At 37.2% G+C, this 6,078-nt stretch overlaps 1 pseudogene; it reads left to right on the forward strand.

The window, feature by feature from the left end:
* Positions 1-1,339: 1,339 nt before the first annotated feature.
* On the forward strand, positions 1,340-4,990 carry LOC120192981 (annotated as a pseudogene).
* Positions 4,991-6,078: the final 1,088 nt, after the last annotated feature.

A 6,078-nucleotide genomic window follows, 5' to 3' on the forward strand; every position in this document is an offset into this window, starting at 1 on the left:
TGAAAGCGGAAATGAAGCAAGGGAACAGAGAGAGCAGCAGCGGAAGCAGCTAGAGCAGCAGCGGAAGCAGAGAGAGAAGCAGCGGCAGCACAGAGAGAGGCAGCGGCAGAACAGAGAGAAGTATATATCAGCAGAGATGTAAAGAATTTGAAAAACGACTCAATGATATGATGCTGATGATACAAAAAACGCAACCTCAGAATCCACCATCGTAGCCTCATTTATGTTATGAGCATTATGTTAATGTTATTGAACCGTGTTTAACTTAACCTATATTACGTTAATGAAAACTTTTATTTATTATATTGGATTTGATGTTATTGTTGTTTTGTTTGTTAGATAATGGAACAGGTTGAAAAAACAGATTTGGGGTATTAAGTATAATTTTTAGAATTGTTAAATTCTGTGTTATTTAGCGGCGTTTGTAACAAAATGCTGCAATATACCATACATTTAGCGGCGTTTTTGATAAAAACGCCGCAAAATCTCAATACATATTCTGCGGCATTTTTAGGAAAACGCCGGTAAAAATAAAAATTTACTACGGCGTTTTTGAAGAAAACGCCGCTAAACATCAACGACTATTGCGGCGTTTGTCTACCAAATGCCGTTAAATATCAAAACCTATTGCGGCGTTTTAATGATAAACGCCGCTAAATATCAATACATTTTGCGGCGTTTGTTGAACAATCGCCGCTATATGTTGTAACCTATTGCGGCGTTTTTTTGTTGAAAAATGCCGCAAACTTTAGCGGCGCTATTTTTAGCGGCGCTTTTAGCGGCGTTTTTTTTACGCCGTATGTATTTTTAGCGGCGTTTAAAAACGCCGCTAGAAATAAAAAAAATGCCGCAATAAGCCACTTTTGCTGTAGTGTGGAAGACCTGGCAAGTGAATCCAAGCCATGAGACGGCTAGGGGAAGCTTGGGATGGTTGAAAGTTGATGGACCAAGGTTCAACAATCTGATAATGACTGAAAATGGTCCAAAAACCTTCTGTGAAGACCTTTAGATAATCGCCTTGATCACTCAACTTCACGAGAAATAAATCATTCTCGATATCGATAAGTTTGAGAGGATGCGAGGGCTTCTAGATGCCATAAATACGATTGTGAAGGGTGTTGTACCTTATTCTTCGCCTAAGAAATTTGACAACAAGAGTTAATTCCATGCTCTTAACAGCGATGCATTGGAAACGCTCAAAAAAAATCAATGGTGGGAATGCCATTGAGTCTCCAAAAATGACATTGACATCAAGGAGCCCATATCATCATCATCCATACCAACGTTTTTCGAGTCGGTAAGGGATTCAGAAGAACCTGTGACAATACCCTTGTAGAAAATGTTAGGCACGGAGTTTTCACAATCCATTTACGGGGAGGGAGATTGGCGAGGGCTGGCAGAAGGGTCGGGCGGAGCTTTATATCTTCATCGTTGTTTCTTGGGAAGCCTGGGATCGACGCTATTCCCTTCAGAGTGTTGTTCAATTGACAGCAATTAAAATGAAAACAATTTTATTAATTTATAGAACATCTCTCTTCACCATTTAACTCACCATTCAACATTCATCTTTTTAACATATGGACCCCACACTGTCCCATCACCAAAACAAATCCCATTAAAATTTAGGGTAAAGTATAGTAATGGTCACTAAATTTTTTTAAAGATTTTATTTAGGTCCCCCAACGTTTAAAACTTACAATATAATCCCCTGACATTTAGTCTGTTTGCAATATAGTTCCTCAACATTTAGTCCGTTTACAATATGGTCCCCGACGTAACTGTTGGAGGACCATATTACAAACAGACTAAATGTTAGGGACTTTATTGCAAGTTTTAAAAGTTAGAGACCTAAATGAAATCTTTAAAAAAGTTCAGTGACCATTACTATACTTTACCCAATTTAATATTCTTCTTATGCGCAGGCAAAAAATCGATGATCAAGAAGAGGTACATGTACTTAACGGAAGAGATACTAAAAGAGAATTCCAATATATGCGCATACATGGCACATTCACTCGATGCACGCCAAGACATGGTGGTGGCAGAGGTGCGAAAGCTCGGGAAAGAAGCCGCCATTCGAGCCATTAAAGAATGGGGCCAACCAAAGTCCAAGATCACCTATCTCGTGTTTTGTACGACCAATGGCGTCGACATGCCCGGGGCTGACTACCAGCTCAAACTTTTGGGTCTCCGCCCTTCCGTTAAGCGCCTCATGATGTATCAACAAGGTTGCTTCGCCGGCGACACGGTGTTGCGGTTGGCCAAGGACTTGGCTGAGAACAACAAAGGTGCTCGAGTCCTCGTTGTTTGCTAGGAGCAGGGATTTAAATAGCGGAACCCAACCGCAATAGCGTCCGCTATTTCGCAGTAGCGCCGCCGTCCGAAACCCGATATTCAAGAAAATTGCGGTGGGTAGCGGAATCATGACAATAACGGTCTGTTGCGGCCGCAATTTAGCGTTTAACGGTAAAGAGTGTCAATAACAGGACGCTATTCCCGTTATTAAACCGTGACTTGAAAAAAACACAGAACATGTAAAAAATGGAAGCAAAAGCTAATTGAAAATAAAGAAAACCAAAACAAAAAATTCTACAAAATTAGTACAAAAGAAAGAAATCCAAATTTCCAAACAAAAAGTTTTGTAAACTCAAAAAAAAAAAAAACAAAGAGGAATTGAGCAAGCAAGACTCACCATTCACCAAGACAAAGACCAAACCGGGAAGGGAACAAGCCTAGAAGATGTTGAGCAGACCAAGAACAAAGATTTGACTTTCATTTGACAAGGTAAGAAATCCCTAGATCTAAGTTCAGAAGAATTAGAAAAAAATCAGAACGCAAAAAAGAAGAAAAAAACAATAAGACGATAAGCTGTAAATATAAGAAAAAAAAATAGAAATAGTAGATGTAGATCAAATAAAAAATGCAAAACAGATAAAAAGAAAGCAAAACAGAGAAAATAAAGGAATAAGAAAAGTGGAAGAAGGAAGATGGTGGGTTGAAGAGAAGACTATCCCAAACCCAAGTCACAGTTAGATTTTTTAGAATAAACCAAAAAAATTAATATAAAAAACTAAAATATATATATGTCATATGTGTCAACAAAAGGGAGAATTAGAGTTTTTAATTATTTTAAATAATTTCTAGGATATATTTTTAAGGAATATGTTAATTTGTTATCCTTCCACCTTTAAAAATTTATAATTTAATCCTTATTTTAAAATGTAAACTTTAATTTTTATTTATTTAATCCTAATTGGTGAAACTATTACTACCCCATTTCTAAGGTATGTGTTGTTTTTCTTGCTTATAGTGTTGATATATATTATTAATTTATATGCCATTTTTCGTTTAGAAAACATTCTAAAAGCCATTAAAATGACTCATTTATAACTATAATTATTATGTTTTAGGATATATTGTGTGAAATTTAAAAAAATTCACGACTGCGACACCCGCAATGATCGCGATGGCATCCGTTATGTCCGCAACGGTGATAAACGCGACGCGACCGCGAACGCTATTTAAATCCCTGGCTAGGAGATCACCGCCGTCACCTTTCGTGGACCTACCGACACTCACCTAGATAGTCTTGTTGGCCAATCATTGTTCGGTGATGGCGCGGCTGCTGTTATAATTGGTTCAGACCCAGTGCTTCAAATCGAGAAGCCTTGGTTTGAAGTTGTTTCAGCAGCTCAAACGATCTTGTCAGACAGTGATGGTACCATCGATGGCCACCTTCGTGAAGTCGGGCTTACGTTTCATCTCCTCAAGGATGTTCCGGGGCTTATTTCTAAGAACATTGAGAAGAACCAAGTTGAGGCATTTCAACCATTGGGAATCACCGATTGGAACTCTCTTTTTTGGATAGCTCACCCAGGTGGTCCAGCTATATTAGACCAAGTGGAAGCCAAGTAAGCCCTTAAACCCGAAAAGCTTCGAGCCACAAGGCACGTTTTTTCAGAATACGGCAACATGTCGAGTGCCTGCGTGCTGTTCATCATGGATGAGATGAGAAAGAAATCAAAAGAAGATGCGGTCCGGACCACAGGGTGAAGGGTTAGAGTGGGGAGTCCTATTTGGGTTTGGACCAGGGCTCACAGTTGAGACTGTGGTGCTCCATAACATCCTACTTAAAAATGGCCTTGCATCATTGTTATTATTATCATCGTTGTCATCATGTTATCTAATAAGTTCCTTGCAATTTTATTTGAGTTTATATATTATTTCCTTTGAATTTATTGTTTCTTATAAAAGATTGATGATGTAGGTTTGCTTTAAGGCCAATGAAACTCTAGTACCAACTTATATTGTAACAATATATAGAAAGTTCCAATTTCATCATCGTATGTTGCCTAGACTTATCATGAGAAAAGGGAATGAAGCATAAATGAGAGGTAAATCAAACGAAACCAAACCAATTTCTATACAAGAGATAATTTATTAACATGTCAAATCTATATATACTCACCTATTTAAATATGACAATTAAATGGTATACCGATTGGGTATTAGTGCTGGATATTGTGTGTTGAAATGAGTATGGTCAGATTTTTCCTAGTTTTTCCATGTATTTGGAGGATACTTGGAGGTCATATTCAACACCAGTGTCAGACACAGGTATTTCAAGAAAAATAAAGCGTCCCAGTGACGTAGGTCTGTTTTTCCATTCAACGTGCTTGGGTGTTAGATGTAAAGCAGAAAAAAGGCCAGTTTTATTTTTTTCCTGCTTCCTTGATTGAGTGTTTGCCTCTAGATTCAGTTATCGTTCTATGGTGCCTACAATTTAACCTTATGCATATGTGTCACGCACAAGTTTGAATTGCAGAAGAAGAGCAACAAAGACAGTTCATGAGAAGTAAACACCACATTTCTTTGTACCTCTTTGTTAATACTGTTAAGATCTGATGAAAGATGTGGGTTTATTCGCAGATACAACTTTGATCCCGTGAACGACAAGCCACTCCCAGGATGTTCTGAATGGGGAAATTAAACTTGTAGATGACATCATGTTGCATAGGACTTACTTTCCTGCCAATTCTCACATGATTTCAAAGTTAGGCTACTTTCAACTAGCAGGAATAGTCTTTTAGCTGTAAAGGTGATGGTGTTAATTTCCATTTCCATCTCCATTAATTCACTTGTAAAGAAAGAATTAGGACTTAAAAAAAAACATGTAGACTAATGGTCTGTAACGTAACAGAGGTAATGAGTTACACAAACATTAAAAATCAAAGTCCTTTGTCTAACAGATCATCTAGGAAGAAGGGAAGGGAATGAAGGCAAAGGTTTAGAAAATTTTAGAACTTGCAGGTTCAGTTGATTTGGTACAGAATTTCTTATCTTTTGTACTGTATTTTGGAATAAAGATGTTTCCTTTTCCTTCTCATTATCTTTTCCTGTATCGTCTCTTATGATCTTCACAGGTAGGTTTTGGTTTTTTTTTCAAGTTTTCCTTGTCTTTGTGTGGGACAATGGAATTTTGATGACAATTTTCATCAACTTAAAAAAAGTTGTTGATATTCGAGTTCTAATTTAATATTTGAATAATATTTGAAAGATGGTTGAGGTATTTCAGGTAGTGGTGGGGTATGCTTTTGTTGGTGGTAATGTTTTGGAAGAATCTTGTGTTCTCTCTCTCTCATGTTTGTGTTCTCTCTCTCTCATGTCTACATTGCATTTCAAACTTCTGCCTGCAACTTTGTTCTGTGCTACAAAACTAAACTATTTAAATGAAAGCATATATATGGTTAAGTTGGTTAGTTGAATTGAATTTATTGATCGTTTTCAAAGTCCTCAATCACATATTTGCATGCAGACAAGATTGGTCTCTTTTGTTTCTATTAAATCTTAGGGTAAAGCATAGTAATAGTCACTGAACATTTCTAAAGCTTTCATTTAGGTCTCTCAACTTTTAAAAATTACAATACAGCCCCCTAACATTTAGTCCTTTTTCAATATGGTCCCCCAACAGTTACGTCGGGGACCATATTGCAAACGGACTAAATGTTGAAGAACCATATTGCAAACAGAATAAATGTTAGGAGATTATATTGAAAGTTTTAAAAGTTTAGGGACCTA

Source organism: Hibiscus syriacus, unplaced genomic scaffold, assembly GCF_006381635.1.
Source record: "Hibiscus syriacus cultivar Baekdansim isolate YM2019G1 unplaced genomic scaffold, ASM638163v2 tig00116984_pilon, whole genome shotgun sequence".
NCBI classification, from domain to species: Eukaryota; Viridiplantae; Streptophyta; class Magnoliopsida; order Malvales; family Malvaceae; genus Hibiscus; species Hibiscus syriacus.